Genomic DNA, 26813 nt, shown 5'->3' with positions numbered 1-26813 from the left:
TGTTCACCAGCCAGTACTTCCCAACTTTTGTCTTCTGAAATATGTCCCTCTGCCAACCACTGTTCCAAATCTATGCTGTCCTTGTGCTCCTGGGAAGATTCAGGATCCTGATCAGGAGCGGGGTGGGGGGAGTATCTCACCATTCTTCATCTGTGTAGTCCTCCTCAGCATGGCCTGACATGCTGTCAATCTGAGTAGACAATTCTGAGCTAGATGGATAAATATCTTGGCTTCCTAGAATAATGATAATTCTTCATTGCAAATGCTACAACCTCACGCACCCACCTCTGTCATACCCAACAATGAATTGTGCCATTTTGCATATCTCCTTTAGAAAATGTACCTATGTCAATTCTTCTTTGATTTGTGTGGCCTTTCTCTTAGTGCCTCTCCTCCCTTTCAATATGCTTTACATGGATCAATTTTGTAAGAAAATTTGCAAAAATTGTCAGTGGGAAAAACTTAACATGTTGTGTGTCAATTGACCAATTCCGTAGGGTCTGCAGCGGTACAGCACACATATTCCAAATTTCTTCCTTATCCTTTCTCAAAGCCAACAAGAATGACTGAACTCCCTGGGGATAAATGTTGCTAGTAGCATGAAGTTCAGTGCATCTCAGGGACTGAACAAAAAAAAAAGGCCAGTTTTTGGTCAGAAGCCATTTTGCATGCTCTCTCTTGACCTTTTCTCAATTTGAAAGCCTGCTTTTCTGCAGCAATATAGATAATGAGCAGCAAATAAAGGTAGCTCCATAAATGAGTGACATGAGAAGTTTAAACGAATTACTGAAAGTTCAAAAGTCCCCATGCACTAGTGTCTTCATTAGGAATCTAAAACATTCATTGTCACGAAAAAACAAACCCAAATAGATCGATCCTTTGACTTCCTTTTCCAGCAAGTTAGAACACATAGTATTTGGAAAAATGAGAAGATGCCATGAATCAGGATCTAAAGTCCATTCAAGGTCCATTATACATACATACATACATACATACATACATACATACATACATACATGATGGAAAAGGCAAAGCAAACTCATCAGCAGAGGGGAGAAGACAGATCTCTGACAGTGAAGAGTACTAACCTAAGAACATAAGGATGTTCCAGTTAGATAGGCAATCACCCATCTAGTCCAGCATCCTGTTTTCACAGTGGTCAACTGGTTGCCTGTGGGAAAACCATAAGAAGGACCTCACTGCTACCCTGCCTGTGCCCCCTGCCCACCCCTGTAAGCTACAGGAACAAACCTAGTGTAGGGGGGTGGCAAGAATTCACTTCTACACCACCTTGTTCCTTACCCAGGTAAGGGACCACCTTCCAAATAAACCATGGGACCAAGGAAACTAATTCAAGTCCAGTGTCCAAGTGGGAGCCAGCACTTATAGCTATTGCAAAAGGGCAGAGCTTAACTTAATGTGGTTGTCCTAGCCAGGTAAGAAGGTCTGCCACAAGGATGAGCAAGGGTTTGATAGGCAACACACAGAAAGAGTCATAAAACATCTAAAGATTCTTAAAACATAAACATCCTTTGACATACATCAGGAAAGGTTACAGGTTATAAGTAGTAAAATATGCATGGCTCCATATTGGTATCTTCATTTCCAGAATCACCTTGGAGTGTACCAAATGTGCCCAGGCCATTTGATCTCAAATATACACTTCTGTCACTGTCGCCCTAGCAACCAGGCCTTCAGGATTGTTTACATTCCAGCTGCTATCTGCTCCATGGAAGCTTTCAAGGAGATGCCGTTGCTAACTCACAACAGACATAGGAAAGCATCCTGCCATTTGTACCACTTTCAGGGCCAAATAGAAGAGGTGGAATGCAGCGTAGAAGGGAGTCACAAAATGTAGGCATGCAGGAATCATTCATGGATGTATTCCAGCCAAAGGTTAAACGCAAGTAATATCTGCCAGGTCTTTGGTCGGGGCTCAGTCTGACCCTTTTCCTCTTACAAGACCCTGCATATAAGTGGCCTCTCTAACTCCTCTCATCGTCCCATATAAATAGCTGAGCCTGGTGAGTATTTAAGGTTCCCAACCCCTATAGTTATAATTTGCGGGTAGCCATCTGATTTTATTTCGATGTTAATCTGATTTTAAGCTGTATTTTAGTTGTTTGTTGAATTTTATGTCTTAATGTATTATATATTCTGATGTTAGCCACCCTGAGCCCGGTTCTGGCTGGGGAGGGTGGGATATAAATATATATGTGTGTATATATATATATATATATATATATATATATATATATATATATATTTGCTTTCGTAGATTTTCACGGGTACAGGAATGCAGGTTTTGGTGTCCTCGGGTGTCTTCCCGTGTAAAAGTTGGGGTGTCTATGCGACGTTTCGACGAGGTCTCACTCGTCATCTTCAGGCTGGTGCTTTCGGCTTCTTGTTACTGGAACAGAGCAGGATCTCAGTGTTTTAGTTCCTATAAATACTGTTGAGGGGGTGTGGTGTATAGCCTCCAATGTTCTGGGCAGAGAGGAAGTTCCCAGGCTAGTGTGCCTTTTCTTCTTTTGTTCCTTAATTACTTGAGGGATATCTTGAGTGATTTCTTGAGTGATATCCTGAGTACCACTTAGGTGGGTCATTAGGTGTGGATTAGTTGCTAAAGTCTTTGTGTCTTGACCTCTTGAACTTTGTGAAGAGTTTTTCTGAGAAGATGGCTGTACTGCATTTAGTTGTGCTCTGGCTTGGCTTCGTGTATAGGGGCGAGCTGTGGTTTTGTGGCCTGTGTCAGCCAGATCTGTGTAGGGATTGCAGGGGGGTGCAGCATCCGGAGGTGCCACCATGGTTTGGCTACTGGATGGTGTCTGTAATTTATCTGTGGAGAGGGTCTGGGTTTGGGTCTGGTGTGGTTGATTGGTGATGGCGTTCTGTGTGCCTCTGGATCTGGTGTCAGTTTTTGTGGGGAGGGCTAATTTCCAGATGTCTGGCAAGCGGGATGTGTCGTCACGCTTGTTCATGTTGTGAGGGTGTTTCTCTATCTCGATGGCTTCCATGATTATTCTCTTGTGGTGATGTTCCATGTTAAAGAGCAATTTGGAATCTGCAAAATTAATTTCGTGTCCTGTTTCTTTCATGTGTTGGAAAAGAGAGGAAGTTTTTTCTTCTTTTTTGACGGCATTCTTGTGTTCTGCGATACGTGCATTTATTCGTCTGTTTGTTTGTCCAATGTACGTGGCTGGGCAGACTTTGCAGGGTATTTCATAGACCCCTTGGTTTTCCAACTGGATTTTATCCTTGGGGTTTCTGAGGATATTGGCTATTTTTTGGTTGGTGCAAAAGGCTGTTTTGATATTGTGTTTATGGAGGATTTTGCTTATCTGTAGTGCCCTTGATATAAGGAAGGAGGGCCATGCCATTGTTTTCTTCTGTGTCTTGGTTTTTGGGGGGTGTTTCTTTTTGGATTAGCTTCGTAACCCTGTTTTGCTGGTATCCATTGGCAATTAACACATTTGAGAGATTCTGTAAGTCAGTTGTCAAGTGGTCTTTGTCAGCCAGGCGTTTGGTTCTGGAGATGAGAGTCTTGGCTACGGAGTTTATTTGTGCAGGGTGGTGGTGTGATTGTGCATGTAAGTAGCGGTTGGTGTGTGTTTTTTTCCGGTAGATAGTGTGTCCTAGGGAGCCATCAGGTTTTTTGTAGATTAGGACGTCAAGGAAGGGAAGTTGGTTGTTGGCTTCTATTTCCATAGTGAATTGTATTTTGGGGTGTAGGCTGTTGAGATGTGTGAGGAAGCTATCCAGTTTTTCCTTCCCGTGTGGCCAAATTACAAAGGTGTCGTCAACATATCTGAGCCAAAGTTTGGGTTTGTGTTCTGACTTGTCTAAAGCATTGGTTTCAAAGTGTTCCATGTACAGGTTTGCGATGACCGGTGAGAGGGGTGATCCCATAGGTGCTCCTTCTATCTGTCGAAACGTCGCATAGACACCCCAACTTTTACACGGGAAGACACCCGAGGACACCAAAACCTGCATTCCTGTACCCGTGAAAATCTACGAAAGCAAATATCTCACCTCTACGGGGAGGAAACCTTCCAGCTGACAAGAACCTACGAGAAACTAGAAGTCCGAAGAGCCACCATCTTATGTGATCTCTTGTTCCTACACAACTGCCGAGACAACAACTTAATTCCCACATGCTTCCAACTTAAATTCCATTCTAAAACCCCAGCTACTGAAAGGATCCTGAAACGAACTGAACTATCCCTAATCAGAAACGAACTACACAAGAAAAGATACCTACTAAACCAAACCAACAAAGATCTGCTCACTCTTCACCTCAAACTCTATAACAAAATCCACCCTGCACTCTGGGACAAATGCAAACAACTAGCCGTCTGGAGAGCTGAAACGGAGACCTCACATAAGACAGACACACACACCAACAAACTCCACAAACTAGAGAAACGCCAGAAGCCCAGCCACCCTCCACAACAACCCATGAAACAAACAGTACATAACATATCAGACAGGATCCTCACCACAACTGAAACCAAAGTACTCTCCAAAGGTTTCAACTTTGCAGTCGCCCCGAGACGCATCCCCACGGAAAACATCATATGCGGAGTCGAAGCTAGCCTAACCAAAATCAACCCAGATGAAGCCAATAAAATCAGACTTGAAGTCACCAACATCCTCTGCTCCAGCAAACCACCCAGAAGCAATTTACACAAAGAAGAACAGAAAGCACTCACCAACCTGAGGAAAGACAACAACATAATCATTCTCCCAGCAGACAAAGGTAATGCCACTGTTGTGATGAACACATCGGACTACCAAGCAAAACTATCAAATCTACTCCAAGATCCTACCTACCAACCTATAAAAACAGATCCCACCACCTATCTGGAAAAAACCACCAAATCCAAAATAAAAGCCTCTCCTATCAGTGAAGAAATCCAGCTAAGAATCATCCCCAGAGAAAAATCATCCAGATGCCCCAAACTCTACGGCCTCCCCAAGATACACAAAGAAGGAACACCACTCAGACCAATAGTCAGCTCCATAGGCTCACCTCTACAAAATCTCGCTAAATTTCTCGCCAAGCAACTTCAGCCCTATGCAGAATCCATCTCTTCACACGTTCCAAACTCCTTCCAGTTCATAGAAACAATAAAGAAGCAAAACCTACATCCTAATGACCTACTTGTGAGCTTCGATGTTGTATCTCTCTTCACACAAGTGCCCATTAATGAAGCCTTGACAGCCATTCAAAACAAATACAATCCCCCCGAATACATCTTGGACCTGACCAACCACTGCCTAACCAACACGTACTTCATCCACAATGGACAAAGATACAAACAGATAGAAGGAGCACCTATGGGATCACCCCTCTCACCGGTCATCGCAAACCTGTACATGGAACACTTTGAAACCAATGCTTTAGACAAGTCAGAACACAAACCCAAACTTTGGCTCAGATATGTTGACGACACCTTTGTAATTTGGCCACACGGGAAGGAAAAACTGGATAGCTTCCTCACACATCTCAACAGCCTACACCCCAAAATACAATTCACTATGGAAATAGAAGCCAACAACCAACTTCCCTTCCTTGACGTCCTAATCTACAAAAAACCTGATGGCTCCCTAGGACACACTATCTACCGGAAAAAAACACACACCAACCGCTACTTACATGCACAATCACACCACCACCCTGCACAAATAAACTCCGTAGCCAAGACTCTCATCTCCAGAACCAAACGCCTGGCTGACAAAGACCACTTGACAACTGAGTTACAGAATCTCTCAAATGTGTTAATTGCCAATGGATACCAGCAAAACAGGGTTACGAAGCTAATCCAAAAAGAAACACCCCCCAAAAACCAAGACACAGAAGAAAACAATGGCATGGCCCTCCTTCCTTATATCAAGGGCACTACAGATAAAATTAGCAAAATCCTCCATAAACACAATATCAAAACAGCCTTTTGCACCAACCAAAAAATAGCCAATATCCTCAGAAACCCCAAGGATAAAATCCAGTTGGAAAACCAAGGGGTCTATGAAATACCCTGCAAAGTCTGCCCAGCCACGTACATTGGACAAACAAACAGACGAATAAATGCACGTATCGCAGAACACAAGAATGCCGTCAAAAAAGAAGAAAAAACTTCCTCTCTTTTCCAACACATGAAAGAAACAGGACACGAAATTAATTTTGCAGATTCCAAATTGCTCTTTAACATGGAACATCACCACAAGAGAATAATCATGGAAGCCATCGAGATAGAGAAACACCCTCACAACATGAACAAGCGTGACGACACATCCCGCTTGCCAGACATCTGGAAATTAGCCCTCCCCACAAAAACTGACACCAGATCCAGAGGCACACAGAACGCCATCACCAATCAACCACACCAGACCCAAACCCAGACCCTCTCCACAGATAAATTACAGACACCATCCAGTAGCCAAACCATGGTGGCACCTCCGGATGCTGCACCCCCCTGCAATCCCTACACAGATCTGGCTGACACAGGCCACAAAACCACAGCTCGCCCCTATACACGAAGCCAAGCCAGAGCACAACTAAATGCAGTACAGCCATCTTCTCAGAAAAACTCTTCACAAAGTTCAAGAGGTCAAGACACAAAGACTTTAGCAACTAATCCACACCTAATGACCCACCTAAGTGGTACTCAGGATATCACTCAAGAAATCACTCAAGATATCCCTCAAGTAATTAAGGAACAAAAGAAGAAAAGGCACACTAGCCTGGGAACTTCCTCTCTGCCCAGAACATTGGAGGCTATACACCACACCCCCTCAACAGTATTTATAGGAACTAAAACACTGAGATCCTGCTCTGTTCCAGTAACAAGAAGCCGAAAGCACCAGCCTGAAGATGATGAGTGAGACCTCGTCGAAACGTCGCATAGACACCCCAACTTTTACACGGGAAGACACCCGAGGACACCAAAACCTGCATATATATATATATATATATATATATATATATATATATATATATAATTATTATTATTATTATTATTATTATTATTATTATTATTGAACATTTTTAAAATAAAATAAAATCTACACCCTGGGTCTCTGATTCTTATATCAGTGGGTCTGTCCCATCTGGTGATCTTCTCCTGCCCAACTTTTAATTTTTGAATGAGGGATGAAAATGAACAAGGAATGTTCACGTATACATTCTATTGTTGGTTTCTGCTTCCTTCTCTGTGCAGTGAAGTGCTTGTCACGAGACAGGTGTTTACATTCCACAGTTAGTTGCTGTTGGGTTTTCCCACGGGAAGAGGAGCCTGGATGTGACGTACACTGGTTTCCTGTTTTTCACTGTTCTCTCGGAGTTCTTTGTTTTCTGAGGAGAGAGGAGTTGTCTCTCTGCTCTAGCAGAGGCAAGATGCCTGCTTGTAATCTCTCAGCATTGAAGTGTAAATAAACTGAAGTTAAGCATGTGGCATGTACTGCTCATTCTTCTGCTGTGTACGGAACTCTGCAAAAACAACATCTATGTCCAGAATGGAAATCCATTCAGTGAATATGATCAGTATTGTTGTTGCTTTTAGTAGGCAAGTGATATGTAATTGATTGCATCCCTTCTCCCACCCAATTAAGAATGAGGTGGAATAATGTAATGGCTATATCATTTCACCATAGTGGGCAGGGAGATGAATAATGCAGTTATTTGCAGGAGATGAAATGCAGAGGAACAGAAAAAGATCTGCGTGTGACAAATGCAGACAAGAACGGAAAAAACCCCTTGCATCCTCATTCTGAAAAAGTGGTGGCATTCAACTAAGTTTTACAAAGAACAGACCCATTGAAATGAATGTACATTATGTACATTCATTTCAATGGGTCTAGTCTGTTTGAAACTTAGATGTTTCCAAAGGTCAAGATTTTTATCCTACACAAACTAAACCCTCTACTAGTTCAAATTAAGCTAGGTTTGCCATATTTCCAAAAGTGATAATCCAGACAAAAAGGTTGTTGAGCTTTCTTGGTGAAATCTCAACCCAGAAATGAGTTTTTAAGCTATTTTTAATGGAAATCGCCCAAATCTACACTACCAACATGGCTGCCATGCATCCAGATTTCCCTGGACATTTCAGCAATTTCTGCCTGCACGCTGCTTAAGGAGGTTGAATACCGGCTATGTCCAGAAAATTCCAGACGTATGACAACCCTAAATTAAGCCAGAGCCTCTGCTTTAGGGAGAAAACCCTTCAACACAAGCCCAGACTGTAAATTTGAATTCCCAGACAGGGATGTCCTGGCTTAAGAATACTGATTCAGAAACTGGCCTTGTTAGGTGGTCAAAATATTCCCATTCCAATTAAAAAGTGCCTTTTAAAAAATTTCAGCATAGATATCTGAATTCTTTTGGATCTTCTTTCTTTTTTTAATGGTAGACTATTCTTTTGTAGAAAACTAAACAAGACGAGATGTGCTTTTCAACATAATTAGAATTTTGTTTCTCAGCCAGCGGATTCCTTAGCTGAATGTTGCCCTTCCTAACCAGGCTAATGAAATTGAATACAACGCGGGTTGGAAATAATTGTGGTTGGGTGTCGTGGAGCATGAAGTTGTTCAAAGAACAGCCGCTGAAGTCTAACTGCCACTACAATTGGTTTTAACAGAGAATCTTTTAACGAGGGCTGAGTATACTATGCAGAAATCCGTGAAAGGAGGGGGGGGGAGTAAAGTTACTGTAGCCAAGGGCAGCTGTAACATTTGGTGCATACATTACTGAACATACGACTTTGTTCAAGTAATTATGCTGCCATTCAATAAAAATGAGTAATTACCTAAGCAATAAATGTCATTTATATGCTTTTCCGTGTCGCACATCTGAATAAATTGGATTCATAAATTTGATTCCTTCTAATAGCAATTTTTAAGTCAACAATTTTTTTTAAAAGAAGCTAATAAAGTAGACTGGTTGACACCTTGAGGGGATAAATTTTATATCCTGTATTCACCACTTGCCAGAATTAAAGGCCTCACTTTTTAAAGTGTGTTACATAAATATTAACAAAACAACAGGGCCCAGAACAATTCAGGGAACAGCATGTAGTCTTTAGACATTTAGTCATATTGCAAGCATAAAACTAGGTGATAATTAAGTTATTATTCAGTATAGTTTTCAGTTGTTATTATTATAATAATAAAATACTATAAAGCTTTTTAAAGGATTAAGAAGAAAGCAGGGGTTTCAAAAACCTGGCTTCCTTCCATATTCATGTTGAGTTCCTTTATGAAGTGCAGAAGGAATCCTTTCAGTCTCCCACTGTGTATCTTATGGATGATGGAAGCAGAAATTCCTCCTTCACACTTTTAAGAAGATCATGACGTTTGCTTGAATTTAATATCAGACTGGAAGTGTAGTGAATTTGGCCAGAACTCAAAGCCTGGAATGAAATGGATTGCTTTAGGGTATAACCTCGAGTATGGAGAAAACAGACTGAAGCATTTCTTTTCTTTTCTTCCCTGCTGCCACTGCACTGGGGCAATTGTGGCTGTCCTGCCTGTTGACAGTGGAACGAGCACTTCCTAGTAATAATAATATTATTATAATAATTTATTATTTATACCCTGCCCATCCAGCTGGGTTTCCCCAGCCACTCTGGGCGGCTCCCAACAGATTAAAAACAGAATAAAACACCATACATTAAAAATTTCCCTAAACAGGGCTGCCTTCAGATGCCTTCTAAAAGTCGGATAGTTGTTTATTTCCTTGACGTTCTACAGAGCGGGTGCCACCACCGAGAAGGCCCTCTGACCGTTTCCCTGTAACCTCGCAGGGAGGGAACCACCAGAAGGCCCTCGGAGCCGGACCTCAGTGTCCAGGCAGAATGATGGGGGTGGAGACGCTCACAGAAGCTCCTTCCTACACTGCCACATATCATGGGTAGAAAACATAGAATTAAGAGGCTCCTGAAGGCCACCTTGGTGAAATGTGCTGAGAATACTCTGACATTTTCCAAACTCTCTTCACTTTCCTTCTTCCATGAAGAATTCAAGACAGGATCAAGGTTATTCAGGACTCCTGAGCAAAGCTATAGCAGGACTGCGATTAATTTTCAAGTAGTTCTATTATCCAGGCTACAGTCTAATGGTCAAAGGCAACTGCATTTTAGAAAAAGGACCTTGCTCCAAGTGTCAGATGAAAAATAAAGATGAACATAAAGATGAAAAATGGCAACATTTCTGGGCCGGAACCATGAAGCGATGTAGAGGTAGGTACTGACTAAAAGTTACCCTGGGGCTGATCGGCAGATCAGTATGCTTATGGGGATCTCGAAGGACCCAGGAGGGAGCAAGTGAGCAGCAGAGTGGGAAATGGATGTTCTGTTTCAGTATACAAATCACCATCACCCTTCCGAATCTTGTAATAATTTCTAATGTCGCAGAGGGACATAACAGCAGCCATCCATTGCATCCCCCGTGTAAGGGTATCAGGGGGTTACTCGAGAGCAATCAGGCAAATGCCTTCCTGGTTGGCTGTAAAGCCTTGTTATTGGTGCCAAAGAAACCTTCACCATGCAGAGCGCCACTATTTCGTGGCTCGCTCATTCACTGGCAGAATCTGAGAGTGGGCAGTCCTTAAACCTTCCCCAGCAGAGTAGTTTCTTGATGCCCAGTCTGCGCTTCCCCTCTCTGCGTGGAAGCCTACTACGCAAGGAGGGCCTGGGTAATGGAGGACCTCCCTCCTCCCCGCTTTGCTCAGGCAATGTGTCCTGCCGCCGCCTTGACTCCCCCGAGCCCTGCAGTTCCTCTCTGCTGGAGGCGTGGTTACTCTCCTCCGCTGAGGAGGTGCTGCTTCCCACGATCTTTGGGGGCTCTCTGTAATCCATCTGGCCTTTCCCCTCTCACCCCTGAGTCAATGGCAGTTCCCTGACACCCCGCAATCTGGACTCTTATATTTATATCAATGATTCACATACCCCCTAGACTTCAAAAGGAATTGTACTGGTGATATTTTGAGTTCTTTAGGTCAAACAGTGGTACCTCTGGTTGCGAATGGGATCCGTTCCGGAGCCCCGTTCGCAACATGAGCAGAATGCAACCCGCGTCTGTGCATCGGCAGGTGTGCAGGTCATGATTTGCCACTTCTGCGCATGCGCGTGATGTCATTTTGAGAGCCTGTGCGAGCGACAAAACTCAGAAGTAACCCTATCCGGTACCTCCAGGTCGCCGCAGGACGCAACCTGAAAAGATTTAACCCAAAGTGTCTTTAACCCAAGGCATGACTGTATCTTGGTTGTCGACCTTAATCTGTTCCAGGAGTCCATTCAAATCCTGGAACTATTCAGAAACTAAGGCATGGCTTCTGATTGGCTGCAGGAGCTTCCTGCACTGAAGCAGAAGCTGTGGAAGCCACGTTGGATGTTTGGCTTCCAAAGAACGTTTGAAAACCGGAACACTTACTCCTGGATTTTTGGCGTTCGGGAATCAAAACATACGATTACCAAGGCATTCAAGAACCAAGGTACAACTGTTTTTGTGTGTTTTTTTCTAGGTGTCCTATATAAGCTATCACTGCCTTCTGTGGAATAACCTTCCAATAGGTTTGGCATAGCCTTGATTGCTTATTATGAAAGAAGAATGTTTATCCCTGATTCTGGGGCACAAATCCACAAGTCACACCCTTGACTCCCATCCCTTTCAAAATCTTTAAAACAGTATGTAAAAGGGGTGGCAGAGAAGGTAATGTGTCCACACACCCCTCTGGCATTCGTGTATTTCAGTAATTCATTGAGACTCTGCCTTTTGGCTGTTTATCTCACAATTTATAGCTGAAGGAGCGTCTCCAATCGTTCAGCCAGCCCCAAGGGCGTTCTGGCAGTTCCCTCACTGCAAGAAGTGAGGTTACAGAGAACCAGACAGAGGGCCTTCTCGGTGGCAGCGCCTGACCTGTAGAATGCCCTCCCATCAGATGTCAAGGAAATTAACAAATATCTTTTGTTAATTTGTTATTTTAGAAGACATTTGAAGGCAGCCCTGTTTAGGGAAGTTTTTAATGTTCAATGTTTTGTCGTATTTTTAATATTCTGTTGGGAGCCGCCCAGAGTGGCTTGGGAAACCCAGCCAGATGGATGGGGTATAAATAATAAATTATTATTGTTATTATTATTATTATTATTATTATTAGTAGTAGTAGTATATCTATTGAAAAGTGAGTGTCATTGAAGTGAATGGAGTTTTTTATAATTTTTATTGAAATTCATTGATATAAAATACAAGAAACAAATTAGTCTAGAGAATATTAAATAATATTCTGTAATATTATTAATATTAAAAGAATATTAAAATAAGCCAATGGGGTTTAGAGAGCAACAATCCTATTCACACTTACCTGGGAGTCAGTCAATGGGTCTTCTGAGTAGACGCACACAGCATTGCACTGCTCATCTCTTAAATGTAGCCAATAATAGGCATTTATTGTGTATTTTGTCCATTTACCAGAATAGCCTTGGCCTTCCCTAAACATGAAATAATGAAATAGCACCCCTGAGGATATATGTGAACATTTATAGGGAGATTGTCATTTGAATTTGAAACACTTTCCCAGCACATTACATGCCACATTTAAAGAAAAATTAAGATTCCCAAGTCTCAAAAATCACATGAGGGGCAAGGAGGTTATTAACCTCATTTACGAAAGCTCCTTGAACAGTCAGTGGAAATGAGTGCAGTGCAATCACTGAAAGGAAGGGGAGGACTATATTTGAAGGGGTGTGTGGAAACAGGTACTCTGGAGAAGGGAGATAATTAGTTTCTTTTTCTTTTTTAAAGGAAGTAGAAGAGAATGTCTCTTTAAAGCCCAGTGACTTTGAAAGGCAAAGAGTTTCTTTGGAGGACACCAAAGCAGTGATCCTGGAAAAAGTGGACGGAATCCAGTTTTAAATTTCAATAATCTTACTAGGAGGTTAGGCATACACTTAATCCAATTTTAAATAAATAAATAAATAAATAAATAAATAAATGTAAAGGACCCCTGGACAGTTAAGTACAGTCAAAGGCAGCTATGGAGTTGTGGCGCTCATCTCACTTTCAGGCCGAGGGAGTCGGTGTTTGTCCACAGACAGCTTTTCCGGGTCATGTGGCCAGCATGACTAAACCACTTCTGGCGCAAAGGAATACCGTGATGGAAACCAGAGCGCGTGGAAGCACTGTTTACCTTCCCGCTGCAGTGGTACCTATTTATCTACTTGCACCGGTGTGCTTTCAAACTGCTAGGTAGGCAGCTCACCCTGTTGCGGGGATTTGAACCGCTGACCTTCTGATCGGCAAGCCCAAGAGGCTCAGCGGTTTAGACCACAGCGCCACCCACATCCCATTTGAAATAAATATGGTGTGCCATAAAATCTTCTGTAGTGTTGATTGGACTGCACAAATATGTCAATTTCAGATCCTCTATTTTTTCTTGTTTTTCCAATCTTAAATTCTGTTCACCACCAGTCTGCATTTTATTTTTTAAAAAGAGTCATCACAAGCATTTGCCAGAGTTTTAGAATGTGTTGCACAACTTTGTACGCAAAGTTGCATGTATTTTTGCAAGCAATTTCCCTGCAAGGTTTTTACGAAAGTATGGAAATTTTATTCACACTTTATTTACCCTAATATATTGATTTCTACACGCATTTTTTGTTGGAAATGTATTTGGAGAAGTGGGAATTTCAAAGCCTAGCTGCATTTTGGGTCTGGTATTGTTTCAGTAAGTATGAGATAAGTTTTCTCTAAAACATGTGAAAATTTAGCAGTTAAGCAGTGTATAAGTTTAACAAGAGAACCAAACAAATTTCTCATCCCATCCCTACACATTTACTTGCCATTAAATATCAATGTTTGATGCAGCTTACTCCTATGTAAATGTACTTAGTCTGCACCCATAACAGCACAATCCTATATATATGTATCTATTCAGAAGTCAGTTCTGTTGAGTTCAGGTTAAGTGGGTATATGCGGAATTGGTGAACAACCAATGGTGGAAATCTAACACTCAACATAAGTTGAACTTTATTATTTCCATAAACTAGAGACGATGATATCCACAGACAAATGCCAATCAAGGGATTGGTGCCACTGGACAGAATCACTACATGATCTAAAGGTAAAGGTAAAGGTACCCCTGACCATTAGGTCCAGTCGCGGATGACTCTGGGGTTGTGGTGCTCATCTTGCTTTACTGGCTGAGGGAGCTGGCGTACAGCTTCCAGGTCATGTGGCCAGCATGACTAAGCCGCTTCTGGTGAACCAGAGCAGTGCACAGAAATGCCGTTTACCTTCCCGCCAGAATGGTACCTATTTATCTACTTGCCTTTTGACATGCTTTCGAACTGCTAGGTTGGCAGGAGCAGGGACCGAGCAACGGGAGCTCACCCCGTCACGCGGACTCGAATTGCCGACCTTCTGATCAGCAAGCCCTAGGCTCTGTGGTTTAGACCACAGCCCCACCCGCGTCCCCCAAAATGGTCCATTTTAGAGCCAGTTACCTGTTGAATTTCTGGCCAGCCTAACTTAGATTCACTTTTACTGAGCTGAGTTTTCAAGCTATGTCGTCCGCCGTTCTAGATGGACGATATAACAGGGTACCATATGAAGAAAGACTCTGCATATGTGGGCAACTGCATGTAGAATACGTATTGAACTATTTATTGTATTGCCCATGATACATTGGACCCAAGAATCGATTACTCACCTTAGCATCCATACAGGAAAGATGTCTCTCCCCGGCAGAGAAGGTCCTATGGCTTCTTAGCAATGTAAAGTCACCCTTTTTGCTTTGGCGGCCAAAAAGATCAGAAAAAAGACCCAGGACAATATAGCAGTGAACTGTAAGGGAGATGCAGAGATCTAAATAGAGATCATTATTTGTGGTCGCGACACCCCTTCTGCTTGTATTTATTTTTGATTGAGATTTGTCATGGCCGATGGCTAGTACAATAAAGTTATTAGGATTGGATATGTCGGTGGCACTGTGGGTTAAACCACAGAGCCTAGGACTTGCCGATCAGAAGGTCAGCAGTTTGTATCCCCGCAACGGGGTGAGCTCCGTTGCTCGGTCCCTTATCCTGCCAACCTAGCAGTTTGAAAGCACATCAAAGTACAAGTAGATAAATAGGTACCGCTTCAGCGGGAAGGTAAACGGAGTTTCCGTGCGCTGCTCTGGTTCTCCAGAAGCGGCTTAGTCATGCTGGCCACGTGACCCAGAAGCTGTACGCCGGCTCCCTCGGCCAATAAAGCGAGATGAGCGCCGCAACCCTAGAGTCGGTCATGACTGGACCTAATGGTCAGGGGTCCCTTTACCTTTTATGCAATTGCAGCCTTGAAGGCCTCAAGTGAATCATGCCCATTGACTTTATGTTTGCATATCATGTAAAAAATGATGACATTTTTGGGCACACTCCAACTAAAGTGAATCATAGGTTTATCTCTCCCCCAAATGCTTTAATCCTGAAGCTTTTTTGTTGTTGTTCTTTTAATTTGGCTGCATGGCAGGAGAAAGGTTCAGTGAATGGTTAAGTGCAAATAAGGATTTAATATCAAAAGATAGGTGTTTACAGCCCCCTAACTATGGAAGGAAATAGCCAGCCAGGGAGATCACACGAGAGTTCATGCCATATTATCCACCTCTGCAGATGTTTCCACCCGAGTTTTGGGTACCCAAGGAAAAGTTCGCCCTCTGTATAATTAAAAAATGTTTTGCAAAATCAACATTAAAAAGCAATAAAAATGAAGGGAAAGGTGTTTAATCAAAGTAATCACCCACAAGAGAGCGATCAGGAAACTTGTATCAAGCCAGGCAGGGTTCTTTAAACCATTTGATACAGATGCATAATCTGACAGTTATTCACAATGAGCATTTAGCTTCGCGATGGCCAGGTGTGGTTGTTTTACTGAGGTGGGAGAATCAGGAGACAAAAATCTCTTGCTCCCCTTTCGAAAAAGGGGATAATCCCTATTTATGTACACTTTGCTGCTGGCCTGGGATTGTGTGCTTCTGAATGTACAGGGGAGCTTAACTCAGACCCTCCAAGTGTCCCTATTTTCCAGGGACAGTCCCGGATTTACAGAAGCCATCCCGGTTTCTGATTTGATCCCACAATGTCCTGCTTTCCCTTAGGACATTCCTACTTTCACCAGAAAAATGTTGGGGGGTATGAAGTTATGCGACCCCACAGCCAAGGAAATAAGTAACTACGCAAACTATAGAAGTCATCTGAAGGCAGCCCTGTATAGGGAAGGTTTCTTTTAATAAAAAACATTTAATGTTTTATTATGTTTTTATATATGTTGAAAGCCACCCAGAGTGGCTGGGGCAACCCAGTCAGATGGGTAGGGTAATAATAATAATAATATTATTATTATTATTATTATTATTATTATTATTAATGGAATAGGATGTCCCCATTTCGAGAAATGTTGGGTGGTATTCTGGGGAAGCGTCAATAGGATGAAACTACCACTTGCTGCCAGACTCATTCAAGCAGGCAACTGAAACTTTAAAAGTGGGTGGACTGAGCTTACAGGGGGCTGTAAGACTTGAGAAAGGAATTGATCAAAAGTCATAGCTAGTAAAATATAACAAGGAAGGAAAACTCCAGGGGCAGAGAGCAAGCTCTTACAGTCATACCTAGTAAGTTGAATGGAATCTGTTCTGGAAGTCCATTCGACTTCCAAAACGTTCAAAAACCAAATTGCAGCCAATCCTGCAGCCAATCAGAAGCCACGGAAGCCCCGCCGGACATTCGGGTTCCAAAAGAATGTTTGCAGACAGGAACAATCGCTTCCGGGTTTGTGGATCCAACATATGACTGTATAGGCAAGCTCCCTCCAATCTAATAGCCAAAACAGGCCACATAGTCAGGAGCAACTGCTTCCTTCTTTCAGAAGAAAGCTACAAGAGACTTCTTCATTGGTATGGAGTGACCCCAGTTCCAGCTAATGGGTTGGGAGAGACCTGATCAAAGCTAGTTGCATTTTCATTGCAAATCATTACTCAAATCAATTCAGCTGTATGTTTTTTTGTGAGACAGACAGAGAGAGAGACAGAGAGAGAGAGACAGAGAGAGAGAGAGAATAAAAGAATGATGGAGAACAGAAACAATTGTGTATCATTTCATGGAACTTTTAGTTGAATCTAAATTATTAGACTGGAAAAACTATGTGTTATTTTTCTCCCCCTTGAATTTATGCATAGTTAAACAGCCTTTCAGATATGGGGGGGGGGGGACTTTCTTTCTTTTTGCTTCATCTAACGTTCCCATCAGAATCCTTTGAAAATGCAGCCTTGATAAAAATAAAGGAAAAAAGCAGGGAGGGAACCTCACAATTTCGTACAAATAGTTGCAAGCTGTGTGACGCCTGCTTTTTATCTGCATGGTGCCTGAAGATCAGAAGATTACTCCTAATTAGTGAATAAGTTAAATCATAAAATATACTGCAATGAAGGTTCACACTGCCTTAATTGTACACCTGAAAACTTCCTTGTTTTTTTCAAGTACTTTCATATTAGAAGTTGACTGTTTTTATGTATCTTCAGTGTAGATCACCTTGAGATGGTTGTTTAGAAGGCAATGAATAAATCAACGAGGAGGAAGGGGAAAGGAAAACAGAAAATGTATTTGTGAAAAGCACTCTACTTTTGGATCATCCCACCTGATTACTGCTTCTACATATAGGTTCTGCAAGATCTCTCCCATGACACAGGAGAAGCAGAGGGCAAGATGGCAGACCCTCCAAGTGTCCCTCTTTTCCAGGGATGTCCCTGATTTAGAGAAGCCATTTCTGATTTAGAGAAGCCATTTCATTTAGAGAAGCCGTTTCTGATTTGATCCTGGAATGTCCCACTTTTCCTTGTTGTTGTTTAGTCATTTACTCATGTCCGACTCTTCGTGACCCCATGGACCAGAGCACGCCAGGCCCTCCTGTCTTCCACCGCCTCCCGCAGTAGGGTCAAACTCATGCTGGTAGCTTCGAGAACACTATCCAACCATCTCGTCCTCTGTCGTCCCCTTCTTCTTGTGCCCTTAATCTTTCCCAACATCAGGGTCTTTTCCAGGGAGTCTTCTCTTCTCATGAGGTGGCCAAAGTATTGGAGCCTCAGCTTCAGGTTCTGTCCTTCCAGTGGCACTCAGGGCTGATTTCCTTAAGAATGGATAGGTTTGATCTTCTTGCAGTCCATGGGACTCTCAAGAGTCTCTTTCAGCACCATAATTCAAAAGCATCAATTCTTCGGCAATTCTTCCCCTTCATGGATCACTGCCTTGCGAAGCTATGAGCTATGCCGTGCAGGGCCACCCAAGATGGACGGGTCATAGTGGAGAGTTTTGACCAAACATGATCAAGGAACTGGCAAGCCACTCCAGTATCCCTGGCAAGAAAACTCCATGGACAAAGACAACAGGCACTTTTCCTTAGGATGTCCCTATTTTCCTTGGAAAAGTGTTGGAGGGCATGGAGTTATCTAACCCCTGAGATAATTGAAGGCAATCTGGTATAGGAAAGTGGCTTAAAAAAAAGTTTAATGTTTTATTATGCTTTTTTTATATGTTGGAAGCTGCCCAGAGTGCCGGGGCAACCCAATAAGACGTGTGGGGTATAAATAGTAAAATTATCGTTATGGAATCGGACGTCCCTATTTTCATTGGAGAAATGTTGGAGGGTATGCTAGTTCACTCTCCCAGAAGCTACGACATAGTGAAAGGACTTATTAACTCCCTCCCCCCAGTGTGTAAACAGAGCTCTGAGGTGCTCTGTTAAACAGCGGTCAGCAAACTTTTTCCGCAGGGGGCCAGTCCACTGTCCCTCAGACCTTGTGGGGGGCTGGACTGTTTTTTTTTTGGGGGGGTGAACAAATTCCTATGCCCCACAAATAACCCAGAGATGTATTTTAAATAAAAGCGCACATTCTACTCATGTAAAAACAGGCTGATTCCCGGACTGACCACAGGCCAGATTTAGAAGGTGATTGGGCTGGGGCCAGCCCCCGGGCCTTAGTTTGCCTACCCATGGTTAAGTATAATGGTTGAATTCACACAGAAATGGGAAAAAATGACAGTTGCACATGGTTGCTGCACTGCCTCACTGAAGGCTCGGATGCAGAGGTGAGCATGCCAAAAAGAGGGTGCCATGGCAACAGCTGGTTGAGGTGGATGGGCCTATACTCGTGGCTCCAGCATAAAAGGTTGGGCAGCAGGCCCCACAGGGAATGGAGAATAGGCTCAGAACACTCCAGTGGCTGTGTCTGCTTGAAGCAAGTGAGAGAAAGAAGAGGAGCAACAAGAGAGAGACAACACATTAGGCAGACCAATGTGGAAAAAGTCACACGAGAGAAGCTCAGAAAGGAAAACTGTTAGGTATCCTTCAACCTTACCCCAAGGGAAGAAAGTACAGTGGTACCTTGGTTCTTGAATGTAATCCATTCCGGGAGTCCATTCAACTCCCGAAACTGTTCACAAACCAAGGCGCAACTTCTGATGGGCTGCAGGAGCTTCCTGAACTCAAGCGGAAGCTGCGCCGGACGTTCGGCTTCCCAAAAAATTTCCCAAACTGGAACACTTACTTCTGGGTTACCGGCGTTCGGGAGCCAAAACGTGCGAGTACCAAGGCATTTGAGAACCAAGGTAAGACTGTAGCTGGATTCCAAGGGCTTAACCTTTTTAATAAACAAATTGGTTATATTGAAAGATGTGCATGGATAACAAAGATACATATAATGTCTCTGTTTTCAATTCATAGAGTCGGTTACATTTGATCTGAGACACTACTGTCATAGGCATTGTAAGGTTGGGGGGGAGACGTGGGGAGAGGGGAGGGCCTTTACTTTCTAGCTTCATAGCAGGGGGCTACAGGGGGTGTAGAAGCTGGGCTTCAATCTCCCTAACCCACAGTTAGGGTTGCATGCACATATCAAAGCAGAGTCATCACCTTGCCAACAAAGGTCCATATAGTTAAAGCTATGGTTTTTCCAGTAGTGATGTATGGAAGTGAGAGCTGGACCATAAAGAGGGCTGATCACCAAAGAATTGATGCTTTTGAATAATGGTGCTGGAGGAGACTCTTGAGAGTCCCATGGACGGCAAGAAGATCAATCCTATCCATTCTGAAGGAAATCAGCCCTGCGTGCTCACTGGAAGGACAGATCCTGAAGTTGAAGCTCCAATACTTTGGCCACCTTATGAGAAGAGAAGACTCCTTGGAAAAGACCCTGATGTTGGGAAAGATGGAGGGCACAAGGAGAAGGGGATGACAGAGGACGAGATGGTTGGACAGTGTTCTCGAAGCCACAAACATGAGTCTGACCAAACTGCGGGAGGCAGTGGAAGACAAGAGTGCCTGGCGTGCTCTGGTCTGTGGGGTCACAAAGAGTCGGACACGACTAAACAACAACAACAATCCTTTTTTAAATTTCCATCAGTCAACGAGATGTGGATTCAGATTTCCCCATTCCTTGAACTACATTCACGAACGTCACTGGGAAAGATGGGGGATACAAAGGGCTGTATCCAGAGCTTTTTTTCCCAGCCAGAACATGCTGGAATTCAGTTTCAGCACCTCTCAGGTGCGTACCATTGCCATTGCAATAGAACAAGGGGGTCTCCTGGTGAGTTCTGGCACCTCTTTTCCTAGAAAAACAGCACTAGTAGAAGAAATTCTACTTGCACAAGCAGTAAGCTTGTGCAAGTAGAATTTCTTCTGTCCTCCTTCCCCCCCTCCTGCACTCTATAAAACTGTTCTGGGGGTTCCTCAACCCCCCAAAAGAAATTTGGAGATGGTGCGGGGGAAGGAGGAGAAAAAATCCACCCAACTACCCACAAAAGTCAGCAATCTTAACTACCAGCGAAACTCAGCAAGTTCCATTGAACTCAGTGAGGCTTATCTCACTGAACTCAGTGAGGATTGCCTTGCTTAGGGAGTCATTTGCTATTCTACGTTTTATAATGAAGCTACATGAGTTGAGCTCTGCAAAGAAACTAACAAGCATCTAAATGAAGGCAAGGTGATTCATAAAGACTCAGTCAAGTCGCAAGTACAAAATAGATTCCTGAGTGTTTTTATAGCTGGTTGAAATTATGCAAGTTTATTCTGTAAGCAAAGTGATTATTTGTCTCCAGGATGTTACAGCCTGATCTGGAAAAAAAGGGAAAGGTAAACAACTCCCACCTGTTTTGCCACAGAAATTGTCTCTTACGGATAACTTCCACTCCCTGCCCTGAAAAAAGAACAACAATCTTCCTTACTGAACGCTTAATGTGACTGAAAGGATTAAATAATAATCACCAGGGGGAAAACTAATCTATCAAATCATTAGCAGGAAGGTGAAGTGACTAACCTATAAGCAAAGTAAAATAATGAAATGTAAACACAAGCTGGAAAAAGAATGATGGTTTAACATTGAGAGACACTTTTTGAGAAATGTTTCACAGAAGAAGCACCCCACTTTCATTCTTTTCTGGGTGTAGGGAAGACTGCAAAATTGATCAAATATACTTGCCTATTTAGAGTGAGGGCAGGGAGCATTATCTTATAAACTGGCTTTGCAATATTGTCAGATGTTTGACTCTGATTGGCTACATAGCACAGTGTCATCATCAAACTCTGTGATCCCTGGTTGGCTGGGATCTCGTGCGGAAAGAGAAGCCATGGTTTCATTGAAAAGCCAGTTAACAGCCAGCAGAAACGACAAGCACATTTTTCTCACTGAAAATGTTCTATGGCAGCCTAGGAGAAAATGCATCTGAATAGAATAGAGATAATCAGTTTGTAACAAGCAACTGATAGATCTAATGGCTAGTCGGTTTATAACAAGCTTGTGATGTGGTTTTTGTAAAAGAAAGAAAAATGATAGATGCTCTCCTCACCCACCCACACATATACATCTACACAAACTCCGTGTGGCTGTACCTACATAAAATGTCCAGGAATGATGGGAGTTTGTAGTTGAGCAATGTTTGAAGGCAGAAATATTCCCTATTCCCATTATACATACTGAAGCTAATTTGTGGAACCAGCTGCCATAACAGTCATCAACAATTATAAGGTTGAAGCAACCTCTGCTTCAGAGTATCTGAGGAAGTGTGTATTACACACGAAAGCTCATACCTTGAAAGCTTATATTTATTTGATCTTAAAGGTGCCACTGGAATTATTTAAAAAGATTTTTTCATCTTTCATCTTGTTATTTATTATGATTATTTAGAGAGTCTGCATTCCCAAGCCTCTCTCTGTGAATATTTAAGAAAAGCAGATGGTAAGGACTTTTCCTCGTCTTGTCCATTCCTCGCAATCTGCCGTGGGGGTTGGTTTCTCAACCACCTGACACCTATACTGGTAATAAGAACATAAGGCAAGACTGCTGGATCAAGCCAATGAATAGTAACTGTTGGTGGCCTTCTGCTCCATGATTTTGTCTAATCCACTTTGAAAAATCCACTTTAAAAGCCATCCCTGTTGGTAACTATCACTGATTTCTTCCCTCCATAGTTTAACCATACAGTGCCTGAAGAAGTATTTCCTTTTATCTATCCTGTGACATAGCCATTCATGTTACACAGGAGACCTAACAAAGCAGGGGAAACCTGAAGAGTAATTTAGTAATTTGTTTCTCTCTCAGCAAGGACAAAAGGTAAACCTTACAGGCCTCACACTTACAGTATTCACCCTCAGAGGACAAATTGGGAAACCAGAGTGATAAATGTAGATGTTCACCTCTTGAAACACCCCACATTTCTCTCACTGCAAAGGAAACATGCCAACGGTAAGGAAACAAGAGCCTTTTTTGTAAAAAAACAAAACTGTATAGTAATCCCCTGTGAAAATTAACTAATAAAAAGGGACATTTGCAAATTCTGAAGCTCATTTCACATATTCTTTCATTTCTTCCTTGTTTTTAATGGCATGTCAGAAGTAAATTAAATTTACATTTGTGGAAGCCCAGGGGTTCCTCACAGTCAAAGGAAAGCAAATGAGTACTTGATAACCTCACTTACTTACTGAATGGCAGGCGACTGTGAAACACATTAGCCAGCTGCCACAATGGCTATTCCCTCCAGAAGGAATGTGCATCAGATTCTGTATAGATAGATACGCAAGGAGGTATTGTCTTCAAGACAATAATCATGCTTACGGACATAAAATCACCACCAATTTTTGCAGATTCATGAGGGGAACACAAACGTAGCTATTGTGAGTGCTTAGATGGCCAAATTGTTGCTACCTGGCCAGATGGAAATGTCATCGTGTGATAGTGCAGGGCTGCTAAGTGCAGCGATGGCCAGAATAGATAGATGGAGAGTGGACCTGAGTGAAGCCTGCTGCCCTCAGGTCCGCTCCCCAGGCCATGCCCCCTAGGCTGCCACAGATTGGCCAGTTTGAATGAGTGGGCCTGGCAGGAACCCATGAGCCTCTGCAGCAGCCGAGGAGACGCGACAGTGGCCTGGAAAAAGGTACAGCACAGTGGGGCATTGTGGAAGAAGAAGAAGAGGAGGAGGAGGAGGAGTTTGGATTTGATATCCCACTTTATCACTACCCTAAGGAGTCTCAAAGCGGCTAACAATCTCCTTTCCCTTCCTCCCCCACAACAAACACTCTGTGAGGTGAGTGAGGCTGAGACTTCAAAGAAGTGTGACTCGCCCAAGGTCACCCAGCAGCTGCATGTGGAGGAGCGGAGACGCGAACCCGGTTCCCCAGATTACGAGTCCACCGCTCTTAACCACTACACCACACTGGCATTGTGAAGTCCAGTAAGTGGCCATTGCGGTCTTTTAATGACAAGTGCAAGTATTATGTGCCATCAAACTTAACTAGCGTTCCAATGAATGCTTTTCTCTCTCTTTTGTTTTGCTGTATTTTTTAATTTTATTTTTATTACTTTTTTACTAAAGTCTTTCAACTCACAGCAACACCATACAGGTAAATAACGAAATATCCCACCCTACCCAAGAAACTGGTGCTTAGGCAATAACTGTCAAATAGCATATGTTCTTATCCCAAATATTTCTTTTTTCTTTAATAAAGTTTGTATTGAAGATTTCCTTGTGTTGCAAAATAAACAAAGTATATATAGTGCCTCCACTTTCAGTTTATCAAGTCTTTTTTTCACAGTATCTGTTAATGTTCTGTATGAGACATTTAATGTCATGGACATCTTACGGTTGGGGAGAAAGGAGGGAAAGAAAGAGGGGGAAGAGATGGGGTATTGTTCTATACTTCTATTGCAAAGTGTTAGTGTGGGGATTTGTGTCAGCATCACGTGGGTAGGCCCTTTATTTATATATTTACTTATCTTGATTGGCATTTGCGAGGGGTCGGAGCGTCCAATGCTCTGTGGGTTTTGTTCAGCTGGTTGCCAGTGTGGCTTGTGTGTGCATGCACAGGGTGTTGTTGTTGGGCCAGGTTAGCCATATTTCCCTGACATTTCCAACATTGCACGTACTTCCATGTCAAAGCAAGGAATTAAAAATGGACCGAACATGACAGTTCTATTTTGCACACCTGGAGTGCGTGCTGTAAGATAGGTTCTTCTTCCAAAGATGGATGTAACTGGGAAAATTTCACGCTGCAGTAATTGGCCAGCCGTGGATCGTGCCAGAAATGGCAGTGGGTAGGATCAGAGATACTTCCCTCTCTTTTTTGCCCACCCCTTCTTTCCCTGCAAGAGATGGTACCACTCAGGTTTATTCATCCAATGGTGCTAGATTTAGTGCAGTGTGGGCAGTTCTCCCTCATGGGGTGTCAAGCCAAGGGGGAGCAAATTAATTGAGAAGATCCATCACTGAGAAGATTCCTTTGGAGGCACCAAATTTTGACTCAGGGTGACATACAGTGGTACCTCTGGTTGCGAACGGGATCTGTTCCTGAGGCCCGTTTGCAACCTGAAAAGAACACAACCCACGTCCGCGCACGTGCGGGTCGCAATTTGCTGCTTCTGGACATGCATGTGACGTCATTTTGTGCGCCTGCACATTCACGAGCAGCGAAACCCGGAAGTAACCCATTCCGGTACTTCCGGGTCACCGAGGGATGTAACCTGAAAACGCTCAACCTAAAGCAAACATAACATGAGGTATGACTGTACAGTGGTACCTCGGGTTACATATGCTTCAGGTTACATACGCTTCAGGTTACAGACTCCGCTAACCCAGAAATATTACCTTGGGTTAAGAACTTTCCTTCAGGATGAGAACAGAAATCGTGCAGTGGCAGCAAGAGGCCCCATTAGCTAAAGTGGTGCTTCAGGTTAAGAACAGTTTCAGGTTAAGAACGGACCTCTGGAACAAATTAAGTACTTAACCCGAGGTACCACTGTACTACCGAAGATTACCAAAGTTCGTATACCCCATCGCCTCTGCTACTAATGAGTCCCAGTTCTCCATTCTGACACTTGCTCCCTCTTCCTCACCTAAAAGGTGAGAATATGTGGAAGGAGTCATTCTTCATTTCCCAGCTGGGAAAGGAATAATTTAATAAATAGGAGGGTTAAATAAATAAAGCTGGGGTAATAGGGATCTGCTGGATTATCATTGATTATTGTTTTCTCTTCTAGGGTGGTTAGTTTTGTGAGCGTTCTTGTTCATTGGGTCAAATTAATTTTTCTCTCTGTCCTTTTTCAAAATCAAATATGAATCTCATTCTTTTATTTGCTTCTCATTTTCCCAAGTAGCGTAACAGCCTACTTGTCTTATGGCGAAGTGCTGTAGTCTCTTCCATTTTGACAAAGTGATAATCTTGGCAAGCTTCGAGTTGCAAGCGGCTGATGCAGAAAGCTCAATTTGAAGCTTGTTCTTCATCTCCTCCCAATGTGCAAGGATGGAAATCTTTCATTTTCTGAAAAGTATGCTTCATTCCCACCAGGTCCCCGAGGGGCTATTTTACTGACACTTGCCTTACAGTAAAAAACGTAACTTTTTCCTTGGCAATTTAAACAGGTGCCAATGGCAGTATATATCTTAGGAGACGGCTCACAATGTTGGTTCAGGATCTTTCAACAGGGCGTCATAGTGAATGATGTGCCAGGGCTCCTAGTCATTTAAAGACCTGTGGATGTCATCCACTTTACAGATACTATCCAGCAGATGTTAGTCACAACTGAAACTGACTGAAATTGACAGCACTGAGTTACCAGAACTTGGAACTAAGTCCTCTGCCGTTGCTTTCAGCGAGACTCACATTGCAGTCTTAACCCCATCTACTCAGATGTGAGCCCTATTGAATTCAATGGGGATTACACTCAGATATGCGGGATTAGGGTTGCAGAAAAGACATCCCACTCACAACGCCATGTGACATTGTGAATCGCCGCTGGTTATTGAGGGTGCTGAGCCCCCTCTTTGAAAACTTGGGGGGGGGACCAAAGTGCCTTCACCGCCAGGACCCGATGCAACCGCTCCACATAGTACACATGGAGAATAAAGAAGCCTAGAAAACCCAAAATAAATAGACGTGCTGAATTTTTCAGTTTTCAAATTCCAAAAATGAGGGGTGCTAAAAAGTTGTAACATCGCTGGGAAATTGAAAAGGTAGTTTGGTTAACTGAATATAATTTGGTTTTGATTGGTGAGTGTGCAAAATATGTGTAAAATTACGTAGAATTAATTAAAAATGATTGTCAAGTACTTGCAGTTATATATTATTATTATTATTATTATTATTTAGGATTATCTGACATTTTCAGAAGGTAGAATTAAAATCCTTTGGTTCTTCATCAGACGTAGACTTACCAAGCTAAATGTTCTCCAATCACAAAAAACTAGCAGATTTGAGTCCCTGACACCCAAAATTATATTTTTAAGACCCCTCAGTGAAGACAT

At 42.8% G+C, this 26813-nt stretch overlaps 1 long non-coding RNA gene across 1 annotated transcript; it reads right to left on the bottom strand.

The window, feature by feature from the left end:
* Window positions 1-8893: 8893 nt before the first annotated feature.
* On the bottom strand, window positions 8894-23990 carry LOC309363576. The gene is made up of 3 exons (XR_014165418.1): window positions 22999-23990; window positions 21169-21217; window positions 8894-9407 (listed from the first exon to the last, which is right to left on the bottom strand). It is a non-coding gene; the product is annotated as an uncharacterized lncRNA (long non-coding RNA).
* Between the last annotated feature and the right edge of the window lie 2823 nt (window positions 23991-26813).

The sequence above is a fragment of the Podarcis melisellensis genome (genome assembly GCF_964234715.1).
Source record: "Podarcis melisellensis genome assembly, chromosome: 1".
Classification (NCBI taxonomy): domain Eukaryota; kingdom Metazoa; phylum Chordata; class Lepidosauria; order Squamata; family Lacertidae; genus Podarcis; species Podarcis melisellensis.
This window is presented reverse-complemented; position numbering and strand designations above follow the sequence as displayed.